Genomic DNA, 23631 nt, shown 5'->3' with positions numbered 1-23631 from the left:
GTAACAGAACCACAGTATCTGCTGGTAACATCAATTTTGCGGAATCATTTCACCACTTTTTTAGCCCATCCTTTGCAAGGCCACAGGAGACAAGAAGTCTGACACATAGTCAACGCCTAGAGACGATGGTACAGGAGTATCTCCAAGTAAACATTGAAGCCACGACTGTGTCACTGGACCCTTGCTCTTTTTGGGCTTCCAATCTGGATAAATGGCCGGAGCTAGCCACTTACGCCTTGGAGATCTTGTCATGCACCGCAGCCAGCGTTCTGTCTGAACGTGTGTTCAGCGCTGCTGGTGGTGTGCTGACAGATAAGCGCACGCAGCTCTCCACTGATAATATAGACAGACTCACGTTCATAAAGATGAACAAATCATGGATCCGAAATGACTTTTCTACCCCTGTGTCATCCTGGGGAGAGTAAAAGCTTGATGATTGGTTAAAATCACCCTACCATCCGTTTTAAGCTTTCAAATTACTAATCATGTTTATCTGTATCTTGGCTGGAAAATAATTTGGGCTTTGTAGCAGTGTGCAGCACTGATTCTATTAGGCCATCTATAATAAGCTCCACCAGATTTAAAATTACTAATCATGTTTATCTGTATCTTGACTGGAAAATAATTTGGGCTTTGTAGCAGTGTGCAGCACTGATCCTATTAGGCCATCTGTACTAAAGCTTCACCAGATTTAAAATTAATAATAATTTTTAGCTGCATCTAGCCCGGAAAATAATTTTGGGGATCCTAGATGCGCAAGACACGTAAGTGCCTTCTTGCTGCACTACCTGCAGCATGACCCTCATATTGTCAGAATTCGAAGTAATCATGACTACTGGGTTGCCACACTCTTAGATCCCCCAAACTTTTCGATCAACCTTTTCATTTTAATAAAGACCAAAAAATGGTCATTTTTGAAATTATAAGCATTAGCAGGTTGTTAGAAACTGAAATCAAACAGTTTTCAACTCAAAACTTTATTCTAGGTGATGTTACATTTTCACATAGGACCCCTTGTTCGAAAGGAGCTTCTGAACTCTCTCGTCCATTGAATTTGTCAGGTTTTGGATGGTTTCTGCTTCAATTGTTTTGCATGAGGACAGAATACCCTCCCAGAGCTGTTGCTTAGATGTGAACTGCCTCCCGCCATCATAGACACTCCTTTTAATGATGCTCCAAAGGTTCTGAATGGGGTACAGGTCAGGGGAGCATGGGGGTCACACCATAAGTTTGTCCCCTTTTATGCCCATATCAGCCAGAGATGCAGATGTTTTATGTGCAGCATGAGATGGTGCATTATCATGCAGAAAAATGATCTTGCTGTGAAATACAGGGTTCTTCTTCTTGAACCATGGCAGGAAGTGCTGTTTGAGAAAATCCACATACATTATGGAGTTCATCTTTAGCGCCTTCAGGGATCCTAAAGGGGCCGACAATCTCTCTCCCCATGATTCTAGCCCAAAACATTACTCCACCTCCTCCTTGTTGGCGCTGTAGCCGTGTTTGCGTGGGGTGTCCATCAACCAGCCATCCTCCACTCCATCCATCTGGACCATCGAGCGCTGCACGGCACTCATCCGTGAACAAAACAGTTTTGAAATCAGTCTTCTTGCAATGTTTGGCCCACTGGAGTCGTTTCTGCTTGTGTGAAGTGGATAGAGGAGGTCGACAGGATGGCGTATGCACAGCTGCAAACCTCTGAAGGACCCTGCATCTTGTTGTTCAGGGGACGTTGGAGGCCCCAGCAGCTTCAAAAACTTGTCTGCTGCTATGACAAGGCTTTTTTGCCGCTGCTCTTTCAACCTGACGTAATTGCCTGTAGGAAAGAGTCCTCAATTTGACCTTATCAGCACGCACACGTGTGTACTGTGAATCAGCTACATACTTCTTGATTGCCAAGACACTTCATCCTGATCATCGCACAATGTTGATTGTAGTCATGCCTTGACCTAAACACTCCACAATTTGTTGCTTCTCAGCAGCCGACACATCCTTTTTCTTTCCCATTTTGGCAGAAAATGTAGGCTGCTTAATAATGTGAGACAACCTTCTTAAGTAGTCTTGCCTTTCATTGGACACACCTGCCAAACTAATTAGCACAGGTGTCTGCAATTGCTTACAGTGATATAAAGAGCCCTGACACACATCACCATCAATGAGTTTAACTGACAAACAAACAAATTCTTCCCTTATCACTCTTAAACACTTTTTGCATAATAATTTGGAACGCAGTGTGCATGTGCTTTTCCACAAAACACCAGTGGTTCACGTAGTGAATCTTACAGTTCTAACTTGCCAACCGTGGTCTGTATGGAGTTGTTCAATAAAGGGCCCAAAATTAAGATAACATAGATGGGAGAGGTCTCTATGAATAGGAATTCCTAAGTATTTGATACCCTGTGAGGGCCAGGCAAAGGGAATGTTGGACTGGATGGAATCCTACATGGATTTGGGGAGGGAGAGATCAAGGGCCTCAGACTTCGCTGCATTGATTTTAAAATTTGACCATGTAACAAAGTGATCTATTTCAGCCATAACAGCATGGATGGATATATGTGATTGAGTGATATATACTAGGACATCATCAGCAAATAGAGAGCACTTGTACTCGGTGCCTCCCACCTCAATCCACCTAATATTGGGGTTATGGCGAATTGATGAGAGCAGGTGCTCCGTCACTAGGATGTATAAGAGAGGGGACAGAGGACATCCCTGCCTTGTTCCATTGGTGATTGTGAAAGGTGATGAAAATGTTCTGATGCACCCCCTGGGCCTTGGGACACCCGGAGCCGGACCCTTTTTGGTGGATGCTGGTGGTTGTAGTCTTCGTGGCGGCGACCCGGTTCCGTGGCTCAGGGTGGTCAAACCAGTGGCGGAACTATTTATGTGGTTTTGATGTTTAAATGTCCGACTACGCCACCCGTGGATTGCGGTCAGAGTGAACCGCCGCTGCAGGGCAGACCGCTGAGGCTGGTGTTGTGGGTGCAGCAGAGCGTAGCATAACTCCCCACGGGAGGAGTATAGCCTCAGGGCAGTGTATGCGGAGGATGGGGGTGATGGTGCAGGGCAGCAGCAGTAACGACACGGAGTCAGTGATGCAGTCCAGGGCCTTTACTCACAGTTCTTAGTATCCAGACCACGTCTGCAGGTAACGGCTGCCCACGTCGTACTGTGCTCACCAGGTGAGGGGCTCAGACAACTCCCAGATAACTTTGGAGCGCTTCACAGGACCCCCTTTGTGTGTCCTTTGTCTGGCCTTTCTTACCAACCCTTCTGTCCGGCTGTCTCGGGCCTCCTCTTGGTAAACTTTGCGCCAGTTTCCCTGACCCTATGTGGTGCCTTCCTAGCGGGTATAGCGAGGGGCTGCGCCACATAAAATGTCACAGCCTCCTGTTTCTAGCTGAGGGTCGTTTCCTGCCTCCACTAGTTTCGGGGACCGGTCTCCCCCTTTGGCCTGACCCCTCCATGCAGGTGGATTCGGGCGTGCGGTGGCGACTCGCCCGTCCGCACCCCTGGGATCCCTTCATTCCTCGTTCCTGGAGCCTTCTCCGCTCCTCTTCCTTCCTTCTCCTTCTTCCAGGCCTGGGCATCTGTTACTAGGCCCGCCTCCGGAGCAGAGCTCATGCAGAGCCCCTGCTCCCTGCCACTTCTGCTCAGACTTCTCTGCACTGAACTAAGATGGTGCCCACCTTTTATACTCCCTTCTCAATGCTCCCAGGAACTGCTTCCTCCCTGCTCCTGCACTACAGGGTTCCCCTTCCTCAGTGTTCCCTCCCCCCACTCCAGCCAGGGACAGGGACTGTCGTGCCCATCTCAGAGGCATATTGGTCGCCCTGCCCCACGGCAATGTGGTGTAATGCATGCAGGTGTCGGGTCCTGATCCACACTCCATCCTTACCTGAGAGTGAGATATCACACCTCTGGGTGAGGTGCAATACCTCTGTAGCAACCGAGCCCTCAGGGTGCTACAGTTCCATTTATCTTCAGCCTAGGTGACGTATTGTAATACAGGGCCGTGATTTTGGCTATAAAAGGGTCCCCTAGACCCCTACCCCAAGCTTTTTAAGAGAATCATATATGGCGTGCCAGGAGACTCTATGGAATGCTTTCTCAGCATCCAACGAGAGTATCTAATTACAAATTTTTAACTGCATCTAGCCCAGGAAATACTTTGTGCCTAGTAGCAGTGTCTGCTAGTCAGCGGATTATCCCGGCTGTTAAGCAAGCTACACCACCTGTAGTTTAGACACTTAATTTTTTCAAAGGAAATGCTTCGGGACCATGGGATACTCAGTGAAGAGCATCAGGAGGCACCCCAAGGCATAGGGGCTGGGACTGGCAGTAGGATGCCTTGCGGTGGACAGCCAAGCTCGATCCTTATAAAAGCTTTTTAACTGCAGCAGCTTTAGTGGACGCTACTGGAGCTGGAATTACGCGGCTGCTGGCATGAGACTTGCCCTCCAATAGATCCTTGTAAATGGATTTAAAGTGTATTCATTCAAATTAGAGAGACAATTTAAATTAAAAAGCTTAGAGCTGCCTCCACCACAGGGGGGCTCGCTCGACCCACCAGCGGACAGGCACCAGTATTGGGAGAGGGGGGCTGGCCATCAGGGTTCACCGCTGCTCTGGCACAAACCCGGCGACACGGAGGTGGCACGGGCAGGAGCGGACTGGCCGTGTCGGCTTCTCACTTTTTGGATTTTAGAAGGGCATGACATGCCTATATCTGTGTCTCCCCCTCCTTTTACTCCTCCACCTCTTTTATTTTCGCATGACTATATGTACTTGTCACTTTTCCATGTGTTAGTTATGTCTTCTGAGCAGTTTGTCAGCTTTTGGACACCTTTGAAGGTGTTTTCCATGTGTTTCTATGTGTTTTTGTTTGCCTGCCATTGGTTTTAACGGTGTTCGAAGGTGTTCGACGAACAGTTCGGCAAACACACGGGTGTTCGACGAACCGAACCGAACTCGAACACTACGGGGGTGGCTCAACACTAGAGGGGACAGAGGACATCCCTGCCTTGTCCCATTGGTGATTATGAAAGGTGATGAAAATGTTCCATTTATCTTCAGCCTAGGTGACGTATTGCGATGCAGGGCCGTGATTTTGGCTATAAAAGGGTCCCCTAGACCCCTACCCCAAGCTTTTTAAGAGAATCATATATGGCGTGCCAGGAGACTCTATGGAATGCTTTCTCAGCATCCAACGAGAGTATCTAATTACAAATTTTTAACTGCATCTAGCCCAGGAAATACTTTGTGCCTAGTAGCAGTGTCTGCTAGTCAGCGGATTATCCCGGCTGTTAAGCAAGCTACACCACCTGTAGTTTAGACACTTAATTTTTTCAAAGGAAATGCTTCGGGGCCATGGGATACTCAGTGAAGAGCATCAGGAGGCACCCCAAGGCATAGGGGTTGGGACTGGCGGTAGGACGCCTTGCGGTGGACCGCCGAGCTCGATCCTTATTAAAGCTTTTTAACTGTAGCAGCTTTAGTGGATGCTACTGGAGCTGGAATTACGCGGCTGCTGGCATGAGACTTGCCCTCCAATAGATCCTTGTAAAAGGATTTAAAGTGTACTCATTCAAATTAGAGAGACAATTTAAATTAAAAAGATTAGACCTGCCTCCACCGCAGGGGGGCTCGCTCGACCCACCAGCGGACAGGCATTAGTATTGGGAGAGGGGGGCTGGCCGTCAGGGTCCACTGCGGCTCTGGCACAAACCCGGCGACACGGAGGTCGCACGAGCAGGAACGGACTGGCCGTGTCGGCTTCGTACTTTTTTGGTTTTAGAAGGGCATGACATGCCTATATCTGTGTCTCCCCCTCCTTTTACTCCTCCACCTCTTTTCTTTTCGCATGACTATATGTACTTGTCACTTTTCCATGTGTTAGTTGTGTCTTCTGAGCAGTTTGTCAGCTTTTTGACACCTTTGAAGGTGTTTTCTATGTGTTTCTATGTGTTTTTGTTTGCCTGCCATTGGTTTAAACGGTGTTCGAAGGTGTTCGACGAGCAGTTCAACGAACAGTTCGGCGAACATATGAGTGTTCGACGAACCGAACCGAACTCGAACACTACAGGGATGGCTCAACACTACTTATAATACCATTGCAGTGTCACCTAATATACAGGGTTTTGTATTTTCTCCATTGCCAACCATTGACAGTTCAATATACAGTGGTGTGAAAAAGTGCTTGCTCCTTCCTGATTTGTTATTCTTTTTTTTGTTTGTCACACTTACATGTTTCAGATCACAAAACAAAATTTAAATATTACACAACGATAACACAAGTAAACACAAAATGCAGTTTTTAAAAGAAGGTCTTTATTATTCAGAAATAAAATCCAAACCTACAGGGCCCTGTGTGAAAAAGTGATTTCCCCCAAAACCTAATAACTTATTGGGCCACCTTTAGCAGCAACAACCTCAATCAAGCATTTGTGATAACTGGCAATGAGTCTTTTACAACCCTCTGGAGGAATTTTGGCCCCTCATCTTTAAAAAACTGTTGTAATTCAGCATCATTGCATGAACTGTCTTTTTAAGGTCATGCCATAGCATATCAGTCAGATTAAGGTCAGGACGTTGACTAGGCCACTCCAAAGTCTTAATTTTGTTTTTCTTAAGGCATTCAAATGTGGACTTGCTGGTGTGTTTTGGATCATTGTCCTGCTGCATAACCCAAGTGTGCTTCAGCTTGAGGTCACAAATAAATGGCTGTACATTCTCCTTCAGCAATTTTTGGTAGACAGCAGAATTCATGGTTCCTTTTACCACAGCAAGTCTTCCAGATCCTGAAGCAGCAAAACAGCCCCAGACAATCACACTATCTCCACAATCTTTTACTGTTGGTATGATGCTCTTTTTCACCACTGTTTCAGGTTTTTGCCATTTGGGAATAATGGCTCTCACTGTTGTTTGTTGGAGTCCTACAGCTTTAGAAATGGCTTTAAAACATTTTCCAGACTGACAGATTTCAATCACTTTGTTTCTCATTTGTTCCTGAATTTCTTTGGAAAACAGCATGATGTATAGCTTTTGAGGATCTTTTGGTCTACTTCACTCTGTGAGGCATGTCCTATTAAACTGATTTATTGATTGAGAACAGGTGAGGCAGTAATCAGGCCTGTGTGTGGCTATGGAAATTGAACTCTGCTTCCCAAACCAGTGATTAACCACAGTTAATTTATAATTTAAGGGATGGGGGGAATCACTTTTTTACACAAGGTCCTGTAGTTTTAGATTTTTTTTTCTTTTAGTAATAAAGACCTTCATTTAAAAACTGCATTTTGTGTTTACTTGTGTTATCTTTGTCTAATATTTAAATTCATTTTGTAATCTGAAACATTTAAGTGTGACACTTGTGAAATGGGTAAGAAAACTCTGGAATGATGGAACAGAGGGGAAAAGAGGGCTATGAAGTTTGGTGTTCCAAGAATATGGGGAGAACCCACTGATCATTCCATGAACTGTTACTTCTGCATGGTGGACCCTTCTGAACGATATGCTGGAAAAAACACACCTACAGTCATTTATCCAAACATACCAATCATACCATCATCCATTTACTCCTGTGCTACATGGCCCTGAACTTCCTGTTCCTACACCTCCACATAGAGATGAACCTAGTAATGAAAATAGTAACTCAGAGATTGTAGCAGATTTTGATGATCAGAAATACAGTGATACAGATGAAACCAATGTAAGAAGATGATACTATCCCAATCAAAATCACCTTAATGATTTAATCAGGGACCTTGGTCTTACAAAGTCTAATGCTGAGTGCTTAACATTCAGACCCAAGCAATGGAATTTGTTAGATGAAGCTGTGCAAGTGTCGGAATAGAGGAAGCGACATCACACTTTTTCCAACTTTTTTATCCATAGAGATGAACTCTGCTTTTGTCATGATGTAACTGGTCTGTTTTAGATGGCTCTGTGCACCACAATGCACTTCAATTAGGTGTGCATCAGAGGATACACAACCAGTTGAAGTTTCTGCTGGCATTAGCGGACTCCGCACCCGCCGAGCCCGGTCGGGGTTGCGACCTCTGCAATCGTAGTCATTATGCCCCTGGTCCCTATTAAAGGAGTTTGCGAATTGTGTGCATACATCTTTGTACAGGAAAAGTATATCAGGCAATACTATTCTCCAATCGACAAGCTGTCACCCCAAACATACTATTAGGTCTATCCACTATGGAGAAATATTACGTGCTAGACGCACTTGTTCAGACGACAACTGTTTCTTTGCGGAGAATAATGTTGTACATAATAGATTGCAAGAAAGGGAATATGGAAGTCAGTTGCATTCAGCAAAGTAATAAACAAAGCAAGAAATCAACCCCTATCTATTAAGAAAAATATTCCACCAAATATGAATAATGACGCATCTGCTACTTTTTCTACATCCTACAGCCTACAATATAACTAAGTCAAAAATATTATCCAAAAAAATCTTCCAATCCTCAACCAAGATAACTTATTTGGAAAAATTATATCTCAGGGCAGCAAGTTTGTGGCAAAAAGAGGCTGGACCTTGGGCAACATGCTTTCTCCAAGACTGTTCCAAAGTCCAACCAAAAGACCAGTTGATTAAAAACTCAAAGGTTTTTTCAAGTGTAATGGAAACCAATGTAACATGTGTGCCTTTGCTGCTGACTAAACAAAAAGCTTGTAGTATATTTTACTTTCTGTGATTTATGTAAAGTACAATACGTAGGATGTACCACTAGAAAATTAAAACAGTGAATTTCTGAACACTTAAATGATATATCTAAAAAAATGGTTCGTACTCTGTTGCTGTCAAACATTTTGTTACTATGGATAATTGTGATTTAACACACTTCAAATTCTTCAGTATAGAAAGAGTACCATAGCCACCCAGAGGAGGTAGTTGGCAAAAACGACTTATGCTGCCATAAATATTCTGGATATTACATTTAGATAGCAAACATCCCAAAGGTATAGGAGCGATCTTTTATGTACACTGCTCAAAAAAATGAAGGGAACACTTAAACAACAGAATATAACTCCAAGTAAATCAAACTTCTGTGAAATCAAACTGTCCACTTAAGAAGCAACACTGATTGACAATCAATTTCACATGCTGTTGTGCAAATGGAATAGACAATAGATGAAAATTATTGGCAATTATCAAGACACACTCAATAAAGGAGTGGTTCTGCAGGTGGGGACCACAGACCACATCTCAGTACCAAGGCTTTCTGGCTGATGTTTTGGTCACTTTTGAATGTTGGTTGTACTTTCACACTTGTGGTAGCATGAGATGGACTCAACAACCCACAGAAGTTGCTCAGGTAGTGCAGCTCATCCAGGATGGCACATCAATGCGAGCTGTGGCAAGAAGGTTTGCTGTGTCTGTCAGCGTAGTGTCCAGAGACTGGAGGCGCTACCAGGAGACAGGCCAGTACACCAGGAGATGTGGAGGGGACCGTAGGAGGGCAACAACCCAGCAGCAGGACCGCTACTTCCGCTTTTGTGCAAGGAGGAACAGGAGGAGCACTGCCAGAGCCCTGCAAAATGACCTCCAGTAGGCCACAAATGTGCATGTGTCTGCACAAATGGTTAGAAACCAACTCCTTGAGGGTGCAGCATTCTTTCCATTTGCCACAGAACACAAAGATTGGCAAAGTCGCCACTGGAGCCCTGTGCTCTTCACAGATGAAAGCAGGTTCACACTGAGCACATGTGACAGATGTGACAGAGTCTGGAGAAGCCGTGGAGCATGATCTGCTGCCTGCAACATCCTTCAGCATGACCGGTTTGGCAGTGGGTCAGTAATGGTGTGGGGTGGCATTTCTTTGGAGGCCGCACAGCCCTCCATGTGCTCGTCAGAGGTAGCCTGACCGCCATTAGGTGCCAAGATGAGATCCTCAGACCCCTTGTGAGACCATATGCAGGTGCGGTTTGCCATGGGTTCCTCCTAATGCAGAACAATGCCAGATCTCATGTGGCTGGAGTGTGTCAACAGTTCCTGCAAGATGAAGGCATTGAAGCTATGGACTTGCCCGCCCATTCCCCAAACCTGAATCCGATTGAGCAAATCTGGTACTATTCAGGAGCTGGTGGATGCCTTAGTCCAGGTCTGGGAGGAGATCCCACAGGAGACCATCCGCAACCTCATCAGGAGCATGCCCAGGCATTGTAGGGACGTCATACAGGCACGTGGAGGCCACACACAATACTGTGCCTCATTTTGACTTGTTTTAAGGACATTACATCAAAGTTGGATCAGCCTGTAGTGTGTTTTTCCACTTTAATTTTTGGGGTGCCTCCAAATCCAGGCCTTCATTGGTTAATAAATTTGATTTCCATTGATGATTTTTGTGTGATTTTGTTGTCAGCACATTCAACTTTGTACAGAACAAAGTATTCAATGAGAATATTTCATTCATTCAGATCTAGGATGTGTTATCTGAGTGTTCCCTTTATTTTTTTGAGCAGTGTATATTAAATTGTCATTCTATGTACATTATTGTTTCCTCCATGTTTTGTATTAAATTTGAATTTCAAAAATATTTCATATGTATGAATTAGAGGATAGATCTCTCTTACATATATTGATTGGTCACTTTTCGTTTCTTAGGCTACGTGCCCACTATGCGTTTTTCATGCGTTTTTGCCACGGAATTTCCGCAAATAAAATGCTTAAAAAATGCTTGGTAATACATGCCCCATGGTTACCAATGATAATCCACATGTGCTGTGCACATGCTGCGGAAATTTCCACTGCAGATTATCATTACGGAAAAATACGCAGCATGTCCATTAATATTGCGGACATGCAGCGTAATTGCGCCATTGACTTGAATTGAATCGCTTAATATCCACATCACTACATGTGCACATGCGATTATTAAGCAATTCAATGTGCGGATGGTACCTGGGTCTGGAGAAGAGGAGACTCTCATCCACACCCGGGTACCATAGTACCTGTAAAAAAAGAATTTAAAAATAAAAAATAAACATATGCTCACCTTCTGATGTCCCCAGGTCTTTTCTCCACTGCGTCCGGTCTCTTGTACGGCTCGCGGTGGTGTGAAAGGACCTTCCATGACGTCATATAGTCATGTGACAGGTCACGCTACCGCTGACGTCGGCGGTCGCAGTGGAGAAAAGACAGGGGGCCATCAGAAGGTGAGTATAATGTTTTTTTTTTTACCATTTTTACCATTTTTATTCTTTTTTTCAACTATTAACTTGGCCGGTTGCATGGATTTATGTAGCGTGACAAAGTTGTCAAGCACTATTCCAAGTGATGCTAAAATCAATTGGAAAAGCACTTGATAACCTGCATGCAGAAATGCATGCTAAAATGCTTGACAAACGTTTCTACCTGGCTGGAAAAATGCATTTAAAATCTGCATGCATTTTTCCTGCCAGGGAGAGGCAGAAGTAATAAGTATCATGGGCACTTAGCCTTATTGCATGTGTTTTGCTCTTACACTCCCGCTGAATTTGAACAGCAAAATATTTCATATGTATGAATTAGAGGACAGCTCTCTCTCTCTCTCTCTCTCTCTCTCTCTCTATATACACACATATACAGATATATATATATATACAGTACAGACCAAAGGTTTGGACACACCTTCTCATTTAAAGATTTTTCTGTATTTTCATGATTTTGAAAATTGTACATTAATGCTAAAGGCATCAAAACTATGAATTAACTATGAGCTTCAAGAGGTAGTCACCGGAAATGGTCTTCCAACAATCTTGAAAGAGTTCCGAGAGATGCTTAGCACTTGTTGGCCCTTTTGCCTTCACTATGCGGTCCAGCTCACCCCAAACCATCTCGATTGGGTTCAAGTCTGGTGACTGTGGAGGCCAGGTCATCTGGCTTAGCACCCCATCACTCTCTTTCTTTGTCAAAAAGCCCTTACACAGCCTGGAGGTGTGTTTGGGGTCATGTCCTGTTGAAAAATAAATGATGGTCCAACTAAACGCAAACCGGATGGAATAGCATGCCACTGCAAGATGCTGTGGCAGCCATGCTGGTTCAGTATGCCTTCAATTTTGAATAAATCCCCATCAGTGTCACCAGCAAAGCACCCCCACACCATTACACCTCCTCCTCCATGCTTCACGGTGGGTCCCAGGCATGTTGAGTCCATCCGTTCACCTTTTCTGCATCGCACAAAGACACGGTGGTTGGAACCAAAGATCTCAAATTTGGACTCATCAGACCAAAGCACAGATTTCCACTGGTCTAATGTCCATTCCTTGTGTTCTTTAGCCCAAACAAGTCTCTTCTGCTTGTTGCCTGTTCTTAGCAGTGGTTTCCTAGTAGCTATTTTACCATGAAGGCCTGCTGCACAAAGTCTCCTCTTAACAGTTGTTGAAGAGATGTGTCTGCTGCTAGAACGTTGTGTGGCATTGACCTGGTCTCTAATCTGAGCTGCTGTTAACCTGCGATTTCTGAGGCTGGTGACTCGGATAAACTTATCCTCAGAAGCAGAGGTGACTCTTGATCTTCCTTTCCTGGGGCGGTCCTCATGTGAGCCAGTTTCTTTGTAGCGCTTGATGGTTTTTGCAACTGCACTTGGGGACACTTTCAAAGTTTACCCAATTTTTCGCACTGACTGACCTTCATTTCTTAAAGCAATGATGGCCACTCGTTTTTCTTTACTTAGCTGCTTTTTTCTTGCCATAATACAAATTCTAACAGTCTATTCAGTAGGACTATCAGCTGTGTATCCACCAGACTTCTGCACTACACAACTGATGGTCCCAACCCCATTTAAAAGGCAAGAAATTCCACTTATTAAACCTGACAGGGCACAGCTGCGAAGTGAAAACCATTTCCGGTGACTACCTCTTGAAGCTCATCAAGAGAATGCCAAGAGTGTGCAAAGCAGTCATCAAAGCAAAAGGTGGCTACTTTGAAGAACCTAGAATATAAGACATATTTTCAGTTGTTTCACACTTTTTTGTTAAGTATATAATTCCACATGTGTTAATTCATAGTTTTGATGCCTTCAGTGTGAATGTACAATTTTCATAGTCATGAAAATACAGAAAAATCTTTAAATGAGAAGGTGTGTCCAAACTTTTGGTCTGTACTGTATGTATACATATATATATATATATATATATATAGATTGGTAATGTTTTATATTTAATTGCATGTTCTGTGTTCTTGCACACCTGCTAATTACACATGTTATTTTCAGCTTATCTGTGATTGGCTGTGTTTAGTATAAAACAGGACCATTGTCATTTCATTACTATGCTATAATTAATGGCATCAAGGATACCGGAAACGCGTGAGTTTGTTGTTTTTGTATGTCGGTTTTTATAGTATAAAGAAATAAATAGTGCCTTAATTTTACCAGTGGTTGTTTCACTATTTTCATTTTTCCATCGTTGCTAAGCCACACCAGATGGAGTCATGGTACCCACCGGTTTTCCTCCCATGGATTTGCAACTCACAAAGTGTGGCAAGCTCTGATTTCTTTTTTCTACAGTTTGTTCCTTCAGTATTATCTCCGTCATCCCCTCCTCCTCTAGTTTATATCAATTTAGATTTAGAGTACGAGGATCATTGATTCTTGCAGGGTCCGAAATTCCCTCCAATATGTTATCCATTGAAAAGGATACTAACCCGAGGGGCATCCTTGGTCCCGGATAGATTTGTGAAGGCCGATTGTTTGGTCAGGGCAATCAATTTTAGATTTCCTGGGTCTAGTGGCCCCCTAGAAGAAGTAGTACTGTCACAATTCCACCACTCACGGTGTCCTAGGAATGCAGTGGGTAATAGCTCAGCCACCCTAAAGAATGAGGGACGTGCTGGACTGTCAGTATTGTGAGTGATATCCCAGACAACAAATCAGAGGCAGGGGTGTGCTGGGCTGTCAGTATTGTGAGTGACAACCAAGCCGCCCAATCTGGCTTGCTGGGTTTTCTCCATGTCTCAGCCATTCTGGGTGATTACCTGGTTATTTAGCTGGCTGACAATGGTTAGACCGTTGCCACTCATAGATTTGCTTGGTGGTGTATGTGACTTGTGCTCTGTATTCAACTATTCAGATTGCCTGACCTCAGACTTTGCCTTTTGACAATTCTTTCTTATTGCCCCTTTGCCTTCGACATATTCTGACCTTTGCTGCGTGACCTCAGACTTTGTATTTTGATCATTCTTTTGCCTTACCCTTTTGCCTTTGACGTGTTTGTCAGTGAAAAGTGACTCAGTGTCATAGCATTTTTGTTGTTACACTGTTATGCAATCAGGTTTGCCTTTAAAGGTTTGTCCTGTCTGTCTCCCTGTAGATCAGCTCAGATATATGTAACTCCTCCCTTCTAACCCAATTAGTGTTTGCAAACCTTCAGTCAAGGTTCATCTCTGTACATCCCTAGTTCAGAATTGTATTTTTACCTACTGCAGTTGTTGCAGCTGCTGCTTTTACTATAGTGCATAATACAAGAATTGTGCCTGAGAATAAACTTCTTCTAGAATCATCATACATGCCTTTTCAGCTGAGTTAACGCTATCTGATAAAGTTCTTGGAGTACACTTTCAGCCTTGTTATAGAGTCTGAATACTCCTATCTCTGATTCTGCAGATTCTCTACTGGCTTCTGAAGTCCCCACTTTGCACCAGTGCCGATCTCTTCTTCACCCTTCACCAGCACTCCTGGTGCAGGCTAGTCCTCAACGCACGTTTTGACACCATGAGAGTATGACACTAATCGTTTCTGCATGGGCAATGCATGTTCTGATATCATAGGACTTAGCTGACTTAAGAAGCGCTCGCAAACAGTGCAGAGGAGACCAATGGAATGTGGAGCGAGGGATGTCCAGCACAGAGCTGCAGCCCATTTGAATATTACTTGATTTCACAAATTTAGGGAAATTTTAGATGAACTTGATCATACTTGCTCTCATATTTTAATACAAACCAAAATATTTTTTAAATCTTCTTCTGGTACACATCATTAAGATGGAATAAGATAGCTGAAACTGGTCTGACGTTTTCAGTTTCACCATACATAGTGATTAGTGTTGAGCGAACATGCTCGACACTGCTCGGTACTCGCCCGAGCATCACGCTACTCAGGATGTTCGGCGAGCACCGAGCATTTCTGGGTTACTCAGGCGGGAGCTCGGGTCTCCGCCCTGCATGTTTGGCGCTCTTTACAGAGCCAATGAACATGCAGGGATTGCCAGCCAGTCACTGTAATGCCGCAGCCATGTTGTTTGTGGGCATTACAGTGATTGGCTGGCCGCACAGCGTCACCTCGAGTATTTAAAACCGGGCGCCGCCATCTTGGACACAGTCGCTCCGGATCAGACAGTGTAGGGACAGCGCTGCTGATTTAGGGAGAGATATATCCTGCAAAATAGTTAGTGTAGGGTCTGTAAAGGCTGCCAGATCAAACAAACAGTCCTTCTCAGGACTAATATCCATCCCAGGTATATCAGGCAGGCAGGCAGGCAGGCTGTATAGGAGACGCAGTGGTTATACCAGCAAACGCTGCATTACAGTCCTGTGTGCTGCTCCTGTTGCTGAAATTGCTGGACTTAGCTCCAGGTCCCAGGGGCCAGGAAAAATCCTTTTTTTTTTATCTAAATCCTCTTTTTTTTTTCCTCCTTCACAATGTACAAATACCCACCTTATTAACCTTTTAGTGCCCCCCCCCCCCCCCAAAAAAAAAGTGTGCCTCTGATTTTTCAGGCACAAATATATCTGTTGAAAATAGTCTGGTGTAGGCCAGAGAAATATAAGTGTGGTTTTGCAGTTCTATGGGCAATTTGTATCTAAAAAAAACAGTTTGAGTGTGTCGCTCACTGTTCAGCCGCAAATATATATATATTTTAAAAAGCCTGGTATACACCAGTAAATTATTACTATGGTTTTGATGTTCCATGGTAAAACATCTCTATTATCCTGTTTTTGGCATTTTTTGCTGTATAAAAATAAATAGTGTCTCCCTGATTTTTCAGACACAAATATATCTGTTGAAAATAGTCTGGTGTAGGCCCGAGAAATACAAGTGTGGTTTTGCAGTTCCATGGTACAAACCTCTGTATTATCCACTTTTGGGCCATTTGTATCTAAAAAAAACAGTTTGAGTGTGTCGCTCACTGTTCAGCCGCAAATATATATATATATTTTAAAAAGCCTGGTATACACTAGTAAATTATTACTGTGGTTTTGATGTTCCACGGTAAAAGATCTCTATTATCCTGTTTTGGAATTTTTTGCTGTATAAAAATAATAATAGTGTCTCCCTGATTTTTCAGGCACATATATATCTGTTGAAAATAGTCTGGTGTAGGCCAGAGAGACAGAAGTGTGCTTTTGCTGTTCCACGGTAAAAAATCTCTATTATCCTGCTTTTTGCATTTTTTGCTGTAAAAAAAAAAAAAAAAAATAGTGTCTCCCTGATTTTTCAGACACAAATATATCTGTTGAAAATAGTCTGGTGTAGGCCCGAGAAATACAAGTGTGGTTTTGCAGTTCCACGGTACAATCCTCTGTATTATCCACTTTTGGGCCATTTGTATCTAAAAAAAACAGTTTGAGTGTGTCGCTCACTGTTCTGCCGCAAATATATATATATTTTAAAAAGCCTGGTATACACCAGTAAATTATAACTGTGGTTTTGCTGTTCCACGGTAAAAAATCTCTATTATTCAGGTTTTGGTAGTTTTTTCCGTAAAGAAAAACAGTAGTGTCTCCTGACTGTTGTGACACAAAAATATATCTGTTGAAAATAGTCTTGTGTAGGCCCGACATCCCAGTGTGGTTTCGCAGTTCCACGGGTCAAATCGCTGTACTATCCAGTTTTGGGCCTTTGGTATCTAAAAAAAAAGCCGTTTGAGTGTGTCGCTCACTGTTCAGCCGCAAATATCTCTATTTAAAAAAGTGTGGTATACCCCAGTAAACAATAACTGTGGTTTTCCTCTTCCACGGTTCTAATCTACTCTTTATTACCCTTTTTCCATTGATAGTGCAAGTGTAAGCTATTTTACTTCATTTACAATGGGCAAGGCGCATGGCTAGGGACGTGGAAGTGGACGTTCTGGTGATGGTTCGTGCAGAGGACGAGGCCGTGGCCAAGGTGAAAATGTGCCACAACCAACAGCCACATCTTCTCGCTCCCACTTCTTGACCGAATTACTAGGGAAGCACAGAACAACACCAGTATTGAGAACTGATCAGTGTGAACAGGTTATTAATTGGATAGCAGACAATACTTCCAGTTACCTGGGCACCACCACCTCCGGTCTGTCTTCCACACGGTCAACTCTTAGTAGCCGTGAGTCTCGACCGCATACTCCTCCTCACCCTGATCATCTTCCTCCCACCATGCTGAGTGTCGTCAGACACCAAGTGATCCCACACTTGCACACTCTGAAGAGCTGTTCACTGGTCCATTTCCATATTTGGGCCCCTCTCCTGATACGCTTGAAGTGGTGGAAGAGGAGATCCCATGTTGCGATGCCCAAATATTTGAACAGCCACCGCCACAGGAAGTCGACGTTGGCAATCTGTCACAAGAGGTGGACGATGACGAGACACAATTGCCAGGAAGTGAGGAGGAGGATCGTGGTGCGCAAGTGGAAGAGGAGGAGGTGGTGGATGATCTAGTAACTGACCCAACGTGGAAGTAGGACATGCAGAGTGAGGCCAGCAGCACACAGGGGGGGGGGAGGCAGAGTACCCCAACAGGCAGGAAGAAGCAGTGTGGCTGCCGCAGACAGAAGGCAGGCAACCGTTCCCCGTAACACCAACACGAGGGACGTTGCCAGTACAAGCGGTAGGTCTTCCAGAGTCTGGAATTTTTTTAAAGACTCTGCTGATAACCCCAAAAAGGCCATATGTTCCACCTGCCATGCCAGCATCAGCAGGGGTGACAAAACTACCAGCCTGACCACCACCAGCATGATCAGGCACATGGCAGCAAAGCATCCGACTTTGTGGGGCGAAACCCAGGGTCCACGACCAGTGTCAGCGGGTGTCACCACTGCTTCTTCCACTGTTGTGCGTGCAATAGAACCCCCTGTTGTGTGTGCAAGGCAATCCCCTGTCCATACTGCATGTAAAGATGCCCACTCCTCTCAGTCTACACTTGTTATGGCAGTTTCTCAAGAAACAGCATCAACGTCCACGTCCACGTCCCACCGCAGCGTTCAATTGTCCATATCCCAGACCTTTGAACGAAAGCGGAAATTCGCAGCTAACGCCCCACAAGCCACAGTCCTAAATTCGCACATTTCACGACTGCTTGCATTGGAAATGCTGCCTTTTAGGCTGGCGGAGACGGAATCCTTCCACAATCTTATGGTGGTGGCCGTCCCTCGGTACTCGGTCCCCAGCCGACACTATTTTGCCCGGTGTGCCATCCCCACACTACACAAGCACGTGTCCCAAAGCATCTGCCGTGCCCTCAACAACGCTGTTACTGGGAGAGTCCACCTGACAACGGACACGTGGACAAGTGCTTGTGGCCAGGGATGGTCCATCTCTCTGACGGCACACTGGGTAAACATAGTGGAAGGCGGGACCCAGTCGGACCTTGGGACGGAACACATCCCCCCCACACCGAGGATTGCGGGCCCTATGTCAGTCAGAGTTGCCCCCTCAGCGTACAGCTCCTGCGCATCCTCCTCCTCCTCCTCATGTTCAGCCTCCATCTCAGATATCACCACATCAGTTACAAGCTGGAAGCATTGCAGTACTGCCTCCGCCAAGCGGCAACAGGCTGTGCTGAAACTCATAAGCTTAGGTGATAAACTTCACACTGCTTGTGAGTTGTGGACAGCTGTAAAAGAGCAGGCAGACCGCTGAACCTACATCCCGGCATGGTCGTGTGTGACAATGGCCGTAACCAGGTGGCGGCTCTGAGGCGAGGTGAGATCACACGCGTACCATTCCTGGCTCATGTGCTTAACCTCGTGGTTCAGCGGTTTCTTAAATCGTACCCCGAGTTGCCAGATCTGCTCGTGAAAGTACGCCACCTGTCAGCTCATTTTCGCAAGTCGGCTACAGCTTCCGCCGCCCTTGCTGTGTTGCAGCAGCGTTTGCAGCTTCCGGCACACCGACTGGTGTGTGATGTCCCCACACGTTAGAACTCTACCCTCCACATGTTGCAAAGGATTTGTGAGGAGAAGAGAGCAGTTGTGGAGTACCAGCTGCAACAAGGCCATCGATATTCAGGTCAGACTCCACACATAAGACCTCAGGAGTGGACCTGGATGTCTGACATATGTACCATCCTGACAAACTTTGAGGAGGCCACCAAGATGGTGAGTGGCGATGACGCCATCATTAGTGTCAGCATCCCACTTGTCTGTCTTTTGCAACGCTCTCTGCAGAGAATTAAAGAGGAGGCATTGCAGCCAGAGTATAATGAGATGGATCAAGAAGCCATAGCGGGCGATTGCACACAGCCCAGCCTCATCTTATCACAACGTGCATTGGGGGACAATGAGGGAGAGGAGGAGGAGGAGGAGGAGGAAGAACAGGAGCTGCTATCATGCGTTGTAGACGGTAGTACCTGTACAAGTGTCATACCGTCGGTTCAGCATGGGTGGCCTGAGGACAGGGGGGAGGAGGAAGAGGAGGAGGAGGAGGAGGAGAGCATGGTCAGTCATCATCTTGGTGAGTACACGGAAATCTTGCCCGTTACCAGTCTGGCACGCATGGCTGACTTTGTTACGCTGCCTTAACCGTGACCCTCGCGTTGTCAAAATGTTGGGTGACAGTCATTACTGGTTGGTGACACTTGTAGACCCCCGCTACAAGGAGAACTTTCACTCTCTTATTCCTGAGGTGGAGAGGTCTACAAAAATGGGGCAATACCAGAAGGCCCTTGCTGCAGAACTCTTAAAAAAATTCCCATCTGAACACGCTAGCGGCAGAGGTCACAGTTCGTTGCCCAACCAAGGCGTACAGGCGAGAGAGATGCAACTCCAATCCAGCAGAGGCAGGGGAACACTGTCAATGTTCTGGGATAGTTTTCTGACACCCGCCCAGCTTACAGACCCTGAGGCGCGGGGTACTCTCACAAGGAGTGGAAAGTTTCAAAAGATGGTGAGGGAGTACCTTGCCAATCGTACCAGCGTCCTCCGTGATTCCTCTGTGCCTTTTAATTATTGGATATCCAAGCTGCACACTTGGAATGAACTCGCTCTGTACGCCTTGGAGGTCCTGGCCTGCCCTGCCGCTAGCGTGTTATGGGAGCGTGTTTTTAGTGCCGCTGGGGGAATTATAACTGATAAGCGCACTCGCCTGTCAACTGACAATGCTGACAAGCTGACACTTATCAAAATGAACAAGGGCTGGATTGGGCCAGACTTCTCATCACCACCAAATGACAGCAGAGTAATATAAAGTCAAATCCACTGTGTTATTTCGGGAGGTGTATTCACATGCACCGCTTCACACCCACACATGGGTATACGCTTCCTCGTTTCGGCTGTTTAATCTTCTCCTTATCCTCAGCCTCCACCACCACTATACCACCAGGGTGCCAGCATTGCAAGTTCCTCCGTCCTAATTTTTGGCAGCTTTTGCTGGGAAAGCATAAGCAAATACCATGGGACACCCACTCCCCAATAATGGGACTTGTTTGTAATATGCTGTACTGCATGGCTCTTGTAAGGGGAATTGCAAGTTGCTCCGTCCTAATTTTTGGCAGCTTTTGCTGGGAAAGCATAAGCAAATACTATGGGACACCCACTCCCCAATAATGGGACTTATGTTTGTAATATGCTGTACTGCATGTGACGCACCCCCTGGGCCGTGTGTACATGTGTGTGGGATACCCGGTGCCGGGTCTCTGGGGTCTGTAGTCTCCGTGGCGGTGACCCGGTCCCGTGGCTCAGGCTGGTCACACCAGTGGCAGTCTTTCTTAGTTTTTGAGGTTAATTGTCCGACTGCGCCACCCGTGGATTGCGGTCAGGGAGTACCACCGCTGCGAGGCAGACCGCTGAGGCTGGTGTTGTGTGCGCAGCATAGAATGGGATAACTCCCCTCGGGAGGAGTATAGCCTCAGGGCAGTGAGTGTGGATGATGGGGGTGATGGTGCATGAGCGCATCAGGAATGACTCAGAGTCTTTGCAGTGCAGTTCAGGGTCTTTACTGATGATTATAAGGTAGACCCTCCCGGGAGTACTGGCTAGCATAAGAGGCCTGGTCAGTCTGTGAGCAAGCAGGAGTTCCCCTGGCCAGGTGGAGTTGTAGGCCTCCCCGTCTGTCTGCACTCTTCCTGGCTACCTTGCTGTAAGCGGGTAGAAGTAGCCTACGTCCCTGAATGTACCGTGTAGTGCTCACCCGTATGGCTGGTGACTTGGGGCCTTCTGTTAGCCTCCGTTCCACGACGGCGGTGCTGGTCCCTTGCTTGTGACTGAGCCTCCGGGCTTCTATGGCCAGAGGACCTGAAATCCCCTGCCGGCTGGTTTCTGCAGCTGGATATATAAGTTCTCACAGCTTCGGACTCCTGTGTCCGGTTCCTATTGTCTTCTGCCAGGGCGAGCTCTGCTCAGCTTAAAGCCCCTGGTCTTTAGCTCCTACAGAGCTCCTTGCTGTTACTTTCCCTTGCTCTCACTCTGACTGACTGTTCTCTGACTCACTCAACCCCGCCCCAGATCCAGTTTATAAGGACAGAATTCTCCCCTCCCAGGACTGGGGCAGGAGGATGTTGCATGTTTAAGCGATCCTGACCAGGAAACCTCCCACTTGCTCTCCGACGTAATATCTCTATTACTGTAGTGACCATACCCCTGGGGTGCCACACATGGCTCTTGTAAGGGGCATTGCAGTTCCTCATAATTTTTGGAAAGCCTTCCATTCACTGCTTAGGCCAACAGTGCACGGGAGACCCAGTTGCTATAAATCGAAAAAAAGATTTAGTTAACGCCCTCTGACCTCCATGTCATTTCCAAGGGGCATTGGAGTGGCTCGAAATTTTTGGTAGGCATTGCACTCACTGTATGCCCTATAACTGTGTAGCCGAACCGCTCCTTTTGTTACAGAAACATATCCTACAAGACATATCTGGTTGACTGGCCTGATATTGATGTGAATGGTCCCTGTTCCTCCTGCTCTTTCTCTGCGCGCTCAACACTAATAGTGATACTATTGTATACGACAATAACTGGTGTTTTACTTTCAAGCTGTGACAGACACCGTGATGTGCACCCGAGCATTTTATTGATCGCTCAATACTGTCAGTCGTCATCTTGGTGAGGACACGGAAGTCTTGTCCATTACCAGTCTGGCACCCATGGCTGACTTTATGTTACGCTGCCTTAACCGTGACCCTCGCATTGTCAAAATGTTGGGTGACAGTCATTACAGGTAGATGACACTTTTAGACCCCCTCTACAAGGAGAACTTTCACTCTCTTATTCCTGAGTTGGAGAGGTCTACAAAAATGGGGCAGTACCAGAAGGCCCTTGCTGCAGAACTATAAAAAAAATTCCCATCTGAACACGGTAGCGGCAGAGGTCACAGTTCGCTGCCCAACTAAGGCATACAGGCGAGAGAGACGCAACTCCAATCCAGCAGAGGCAGGGGAACACTGTCAGTGTTCTAGTACAGTTTTCTGAGACCTGCCCAGCTACAGGCCCTGAGGCGCAGGGTACTCTCACAAGGAGTGGAAAGTTTCAAAAGATGGTGAGGGAGTACCAGCGTCCTCCATGATTCCTCTGTGCCTTTTAATTATTGGGTATTCTAGCTGGACACTTGGAATGAACTCACTCTGTATGCCTTGGAGGTCCTGGCCTGCCCTGCCGCTAGCGTGTTATCGGAGCGTGTTTTTAGTGCCGCTGGGGGAATTATAACTGATAAGCGCACTCGCCTGTCAACTGACAATGCTGACAAGCTGACCCTTATCAAAATGAACAAGGGCTGGATTGGGCCAGACTTCTCATCACCACCAAATGACAGCAGAGTAACAAAGTCAAATCCACTGCGTTATTTCGGGAGGTGTATTCCCATGCATCGCTTCACACCCACACATGGGTATACGCTTCCTCATTTCGGCTGTTTTTTGCTCTTCTTCTTATGCTCAGCCTCCACGACCACTATACCACCAGGGTGACCGTGGTCCATGTTGCCAGCATTGCAAGTTCCTCTGTCCTAATTTTTGGCAGCTTTTGCTTGGAAGGCATAGGCAAGGACTATGGGAGACCCACACCCCAATAATGGGAATAATGTTTTTAATATGCTGTACTGCATGGCTCTTGTAAGGGACATTGCAAGTTCCCCCTTCCTAATTTTTGGCAGCTTTTGCTTGGAAGGCATAGGCAAAGAATATGGGAGACCCACTCCCCAATAATGGGAATAATGTTTTTAATATGCTGTACTGCATGGCTCTTGTAAGGGGCGTTAAAATCGTCTTGTTAAGCTACTGTGACCTCCACGTCTCTTCCAAGGGTCGTTAATGTTGTCTTTTTATTTAACTGCGACCTCCACCACTCTTCCAAGGGGCATTAAAAGCGTCTTGTTAAGCTACTGTGACCTCCACATCTCTTCCAAGGGGCATTAAAACTGTCTTGTTAAACCACTCTGAACTCCACGTCTCTTCTAAAGGGCATTAAAACCGTCTTGTTAAACCACTCTGAACTCCACAGCTCTTGCAAGGGTCA

The sequence above is a fragment of the Phyllobates terribilis genome, unplaced genomic scaffold, assembly GCF_046119375.1.
Source record: "Phyllobates terribilis strain yellow unplaced genomic scaffold, ASM4611937v1 Scaffold_1__5_contigs__length_1240528914, whole genome shotgun sequence".
In the NCBI taxonomy this organism is placed as follows: Eukaryota; Metazoa; Chordata; class Amphibia; order Anura; family Dendrobatidae; genus Phyllobates; species Phyllobates terribilis.
Note: the sequence above shows the minus strand (reverse complement) of the source record.